Source organism: Rosa chinensis, chromosome 4 (assembly GCF_002994745.2).
Source record: "Rosa chinensis cultivar Old Blush chromosome 4, RchiOBHm-V2, whole genome shotgun sequence".
Taxonomy (NCBI): domain Eukaryota; kingdom Viridiplantae; phylum Streptophyta; class Magnoliopsida; order Rosales; family Rosaceae; genus Rosa; species Rosa chinensis.
The window spans coordinates 57701025-57707372 of record NC_037091.1 but is presented as its reverse complement, the minus strand read 5'-3'; the positions used below and the strand labels follow the sequence as shown (position 1 = coordinate 57707372).

The following is a 6348-nucleotide window of genomic DNA, read 5'->3' as shown; positions in this document are numbered from 1 at the left end:
TTTAATGTGCTGTTGTGCAAGTGAGTACCAAAATTTGGAGCGATGGCTCCAAAATGACATTCATTCCCCTCAAAATGGGAAAATTTGACTTCAATTATTTGTTATGCTTGCAAGTTCTAACAACAGAATGAACTATTTCCGTTGTGTGAATGACAAATGACTAGCCTAAGCGCCAAACCTTACATTTCGATTGCAGAGGCGGGAAATTTCCATTTTTTATTCCCTCAATGATGTAACAAATCAGACAACGTAAATGTGTTTATACATTGTCTGAGTAAGAAAGAAAAAAGAAAAAAAAAACAAAATTTTAATGCCTTAATTAGACAACTCGACATCGAGAGAAAAACTAGAGGGCACACTTAATGCCTCAATATTTGCTCTAGCCGTCTTTCAACTCAAGAGAAAAACCCCTAGCTTTTGTTCATGCCATCTTCTCACCATCGTATGAAAACACTTCTAACCATCACAAATCACCATCTTCTCCCAAACCTCGAGCTTTGTAGTATGGATTAGCTTTTGTTGGGTTAGATTAGGGTTCGAGTTGGGTTAGATTTGGGGTTTTCGTTCTACTGAAAAGAGGGATTGAGTTCTCAATAATCGAGTTGGGTTCTACTTGATTGGGGTTCTAGTTGGGATTGAGTTCTCATTACATTCTGCTGAGAAGGAGGTTTGAGTTATCACCAATCGATTTGGGTTCGAGTTTCTGAAATCCTTGTGATTGGTGAGTTAAATTTGAGATTTCATTGTTGCTCTTCAGGTTTTAAATTTTGCGAATAAGTTCATTAATTGTCTTTGTTTGTTTGGTGTAGGTGTGAAACCGCAGTGGAAAGTGATAGATTTCAAGTGGATAAGGGAGAACAAGGATGTTGTTGCTTGGGTAAATGCTTTATCATTCTGCATATGGTTTACTAAGATCCCATTCTTCTGGTTTATTAAGATATGGTCATAGACTGAATTGGATATGCTTTTGGTACTATGAATTGAGATATGCTTATAATTTTTGTTTGCTTTTTATAGTATTGCAGCCTAGTTTCTTCGGATTTGGGTGATGTCTGGTATGAGTCTGGAAATACATCATTTTCATATGGCTTGATTATTGGGATTTTGATTCATTTGTAAATTTGCAGTTTCTAGAATTGAAATACATATAATATTCTGCTTGTTTTAGAACTATGTTGTGTTTAGAGCGATCTTCTTTTTTCTACCTCACACCACTTGTTCAATGTTATGCCTCACAGAACCCTTCACTTTAATTGGGTGGGAAAAACAATATTTTTTAGCTTTCTTATTACTTGGGTGCTGGAAATTAATATATTGTAGATGAGGAGTAGAAGGTTGTTGGTGTGCTTTATATGAGTTTTGAGTGTTGTACTTATTCTGATATTTCTAAGTAACTGTTGGGAGTTTAATATATGAAGGCTTATGGCTATTGGATGATGCAGTCCTTTACATGTTCCTGTAAAATAACTGAGCACAACTTACAACTATATTAGACTTGGTTTGTGCTTTGATCGGTCATGAATTTAGGTTTCTTTTTTGTTGTCCTTTTGTTCTGCATCTTAGTTTATCTCTACATCCAAAGATACATCATAAGGTTATATATAAATTATGAAACTGATACTATGCCAAAAACAAAGTAATGAAGTGATTATCTAACTTTTCGTTCAGGTCATTAGTGGGACTCATAGGCAATAGCCTTGGTACCGATTTCATTAATCAATGTATCAAATATTGATCTTAAGAATAAAATGTATATGTATGAAATTAAAACTACTGGAGATCAGCAGGTTATCTGCGTGATTGATTCACTCATTTGATGCTAGTATTCTTTTATTTTATTATTTCTCTTCTTAAAAGGATTGGTGTTGCAAATCGTATTTAGGACTCAAGTCTTCCATTGCAATGTTGATTCTTCTGGTAATGTAAGTTTGGAAATCGTAAAGGATGGTTGGAGTCCAGCTCTAACGATTACAAAGGTGCTACTAGCAATTTAGTCCATGTTCACAAAACCTGATCCTTGTAAGTTCTTCTATTATACTTTGAGCTTTCTTTGTGGTATTGTTTGTATGCATGTTCTTGTTCTTGGTCTTTGTATAGCAATAGTTTACTTGTAGGACTAAATGTTAGTATTTTGAAGGAACTCATACTGGTGTTAAACATCATCAAAGAAGAAAGCGGCACTCATTTTCCTTTTTGTTTCTTGACTTGATCATTGGTTTAAGATAAAATATATTCCCCAATATCAAACTCGTTTAGCACCAACTCCAAATGATATGTTGCTCGTACTGATATTCATCTTTGAGTAGATAATCCGCTTGTCCCTAGCATCGCCCATTTGTACTTGGCAGTTAAAGCTAAACACGATGAACTGGCTTATGAGGGTGATTCGCCAAGTGAGTTTTATAGAGTTTGCTCACATAGTACAAGCATCATGGTCATCATATGTAATTTTTCTTGGATTGCACTTTAATAAAATAAAGATAGAGGTTAGTGGAAGTAGTATGCTCTAGCCTAGTTAACAAAGTAAACCTTCATGCTGTCAAAACTAATAAAATGTGTACTTTTTTTTAAAAAAAAATTGGTGATTAGTAAGAGATAATGGTCACTGGAAGAAATATTTACTAGATTTTCTCAATATCTTTATAGTTTTGTAATGCTCTGAGCATAGTATGGTGTTCAATGTTCCTTTTAATATAATATCTGGAGCAAACAAATTGCAGTGCCAGCAAGTGCTTAAAGAGCTAGAAGCATCGGTCAATCTTGATGGGTTTCTATGTAGTCATAATTGCACTTACTTTTGGTTAGTATATATTTGTTGGATTTGATCATCTGCTACAAGCTTGGCCAAGTGGTTGAGACTTGCTGTGAATAAATGGGGAACATCATTGCTGGTAATAAGGTGGAAGTATGGGGCACGAGTTCTTGTTGTCGTGGACTAGTGAGCTCACTCTCTCTTTTGAAGGCGAGGTTTATGTGTTTTTTACTGTTATGCCCCAGAATGTCACTCTCTGTTTCTTTCTTGCTTGTATATTATAAATTATTTAATTCTAAAATGCTTGTATATTATGTACATAGTAAGGTATTATCCCTCTTGTTTTCATTGCATTTGTTAATTGTGTCAGGAACTATATGGGGGAATGTTGCATAAAGAGTCTTTGGGAGATCGAGCGTGGAGTACCAAGCATTAATCCAACAAGTTATATTTTGTTTCATCATGTAAAACTTAACCGGGAAACTTAAATGCTTTTTAGTCTATGAGATGTATGAATGCTTTAGCAATGTTCCTTAAATTCAATATTTGATGAATTGATGTATCACAATGACTTTGGTACAAATGTTGATCATTTGATAGTTTGCATTCAATTTGTATTCCAATTGTTCACTATTAATTTATATCCATTCAAAATTTGGGTATTCACACAACGCAATTATATATATCACACAATGGATTTTAATAACTAATGTCATTTAGTTTTAATCTCATACAACATAAAAAGCTAGAACTCAGTTGTCCCAGTTTAAATCACACAACAGAATAATTAAAAAAACGTTGTATGAGAATCTTAACCCACAACGGCATAAAAACAAGTTCTGTTGTGTGAACTGCTGCACATCACTGCTGCACATGGTTGTGCCTGGCATCTGTCGAGTTATGGGACAACAGTGCAAATGAATATATGTCGACTGATTGCATCTCGCACAATGGTGAATTCACCGTCGTCTGAGTTTTCATCAGACAACATTGAGATAGACGACGGTGAGTCTCCAAATCACACAACGTTTTTTTGCCTTCGTGTGATGCAGTTTTTGGTGTAGTGTTCTAGTACTATTGATAGCCAGTTAAGTACTTAAGTTAACAAATATCTTAAATAAGAGTGTACGCATTTAGCGAGGAACGAACAACTGATTTCAGTGCTAATTAAGGAAGATATCTTTATTAATTAAGCTAACTTTACTGTAACTTTTCTGCAAGATTAGATCTAATATATGGATACCTTTCATTCATGCTTAGTTTAAAAGACGTCTGCAGACCAAAGATTATTATTATTATTTTAGAATAGACCAAAGATTATTGGTCCTGGACATTTAGGGCCCGTTTGGTAGAGAAAATAAGAGTCATATTTCAATTTTAAAAACAAAAACAACAAGAAATTGTGTTCGGTAGAATATTTTTGAAAACTCTAAAAATGAAAATTGAAATATTTTCTTACTTTACTCTAACAATCTGAAAACGTTAAATTAATGTTTTCAATATTTTCTCACACTTTGTTGTCATCTCACAAACCTCCAACCCCTAAACTTCATATGAATCACCAACAGTCCGAAACTCAAGGATATGACACTACCTAAACTCTTTTATACTCACCGGGTTCTAGATTCCAACAAACTCACCATCGTAAGACTTGTGCCCTTATCAGATTCCAGCCAAACCAATAAAGCACAAATCAAACCAGTCAGTTTTGACATCAATCATTGATCAGATGCATACTAATTTCTTTGAAAGCATTTAAATCTTTGCTTCTGTCTTTCCAGTATTGATCTTAATTAAGCTCTCTCAGGTTGTAAGTGGATCTTACATTCTTGGATTTGAACTCATAGTAACTGGTAAGAAGAAGAAAGACAGAATGCACTTGTATAATTAATAGCGGATGAGAATTGAGTTAATTGAATGAGAATTGAAATATTTTGAGATTGATTTTGGTCTCAGATTAGCAATTGAAACTGTTGGATCTACATCAAAAAAAGCAAAAGAAAAAAAAATTGAAACTGTTGGATGATTACTGGTGCTCTTGGTATAAAAGTATCTTTGAAGTCTGCGTTAGAAACTTGAAAGAATAGTACACATGTCTTCTTTGTTTGTGAAGATGGGTTTTGATGTTATGAAAAAAAAATAAAAAAATGGTTTTTTAAGATTTGATTACCAAACACATTTTCCATTTGGAAAATGCATTCTCTATTTCTCTATTTCTCTTTTTCATTTTCAAAAAACAATTCTGAAATTGCACTCCCCTTATTACATTCCACACTCCCATTTGATATTTTTATAATATTTCATCTCTAAATCTTATTTGCATTCCCAAATTACCCTCTGTCAAAAGCTCTCTCTCTGTTTTGATCGTCCCCTTCTTCGCTTTGTTCATATCAGCACATAATCATTGAGAATTGTCAAAAAAAGAAGAGAATGTTGGCTACAAATACCATGAGATACATAAAACCTATTAGATAAAACTAAAATTGAAAAGTTTTGTTTCATTGGGACTAGAAGTGATTTGATATACAGAAAACCCATTAGATAAGAGAGAAGGAAGAGGTTGAATAGATGAACTCTTTTGATTTCCAATTAAGATTGACAAATTCCTACCGCGAGCAACAGAAAGAGTCTTAAATTGTTTCAAATTTTTCATGGAAGTCGAGGCGAAAACACAAATATGGCGAAATGATGACAAGTTTCATGAAGCGGGCTTGATCAAGCCTTAGAATTATAAAAGCAAAAACTGCAAATTCAAAGCAACAATATTTTTCAAAGCAACCATTTTCTTGGTGAAGGAATCAAATCACACCCTTTGAAGAAATGAAGAAGAAGAGAGATTGAGAATGGCCAAAAAGGATGTGAAAGTAGATCTGACAAGAATATCATCAATAGTCAACGGCTTAGATTCAGTTGTAGTATTGGTAGTGAGAGAGAGAGAGAAAGAGAGAGAGAGAGAGTGAAACAAATGTGAGGAAGAGAGAAAATCAAGAAGCCATGTGCATATAAAGGTCAAAAATATTAGAGAATTATTGGGATGCCAATTTTTTAATTGAATCTGAGTAAAAACTAACTATTTAATCTGTGTTTCTGGGTTCTGAAGTGATTACAGATTTCCTCATCTGCAAAACAAAAATCTCAGACTTACAATCCACTGTGGCTAGCTATAAGTCTTGGAATGAACTCCTCTAAAATAAAAAAAAGTGGCGATAGAAGACTTGACTTGATTAGAGAGACGGAGTCTTTCAGATAATTGGTCATGAAAGAGAGAGCGGGACAAATAAGTAGAGGGGTGTTTTTGTAAAAGGAGCGCAAGGAAGTGTAGAATGTAAAAATAGGAGTGCAAATTTCAGCCCCCTTCTGAAAATATGTTTTTGAAAACATTACTGAACGGGCACTTAGTTTTATAAAAATGAAGTCGCTTTTTTAGTTAACATTAGTGATGTAGTGTTGGTTAGCTGACTCTAGAAGACCTCAATTTTTACTATGTTTATTATTATCCTTTGCATCCCTATCCCTGTGGTTATGGAGTTTTAGCTAGAGAAATCGGATTCAGGATCGTAATGAGCTCCGACTAATTATAAGGCTTTAAATTTGAC

The 6348-nt window shown here is 34.0% G+C and overlaps 1 long non-coding RNA gene across 3 annotated transcripts; it reads left to right on the top strand.

Annotated features, from left to right (window-relative positions):
- The first annotated feature begins 362 nt into the window (after positions 1-362).
- On the top strand, positions 363-3394 carry LOC112201039. Of its 3 annotated transcripts, none has more exons than XR_005809600.1 (3): positions 363-721; positions 810-2019; positions 3123-3394. It is a non-coding gene; the product is annotated as an uncharacterized LOC112201039 (long non-coding RNA). The 3 variants fall into 3 exon arrangements; XR_005809598.1 differs by having other exon boundaries at positions 2721-3394; XR_005809597.1 differs by having other exon boundaries at positions 810-2938.
- The last annotated feature ends 2954 nt before the right edge of the window (positions 3395-6348 follow it).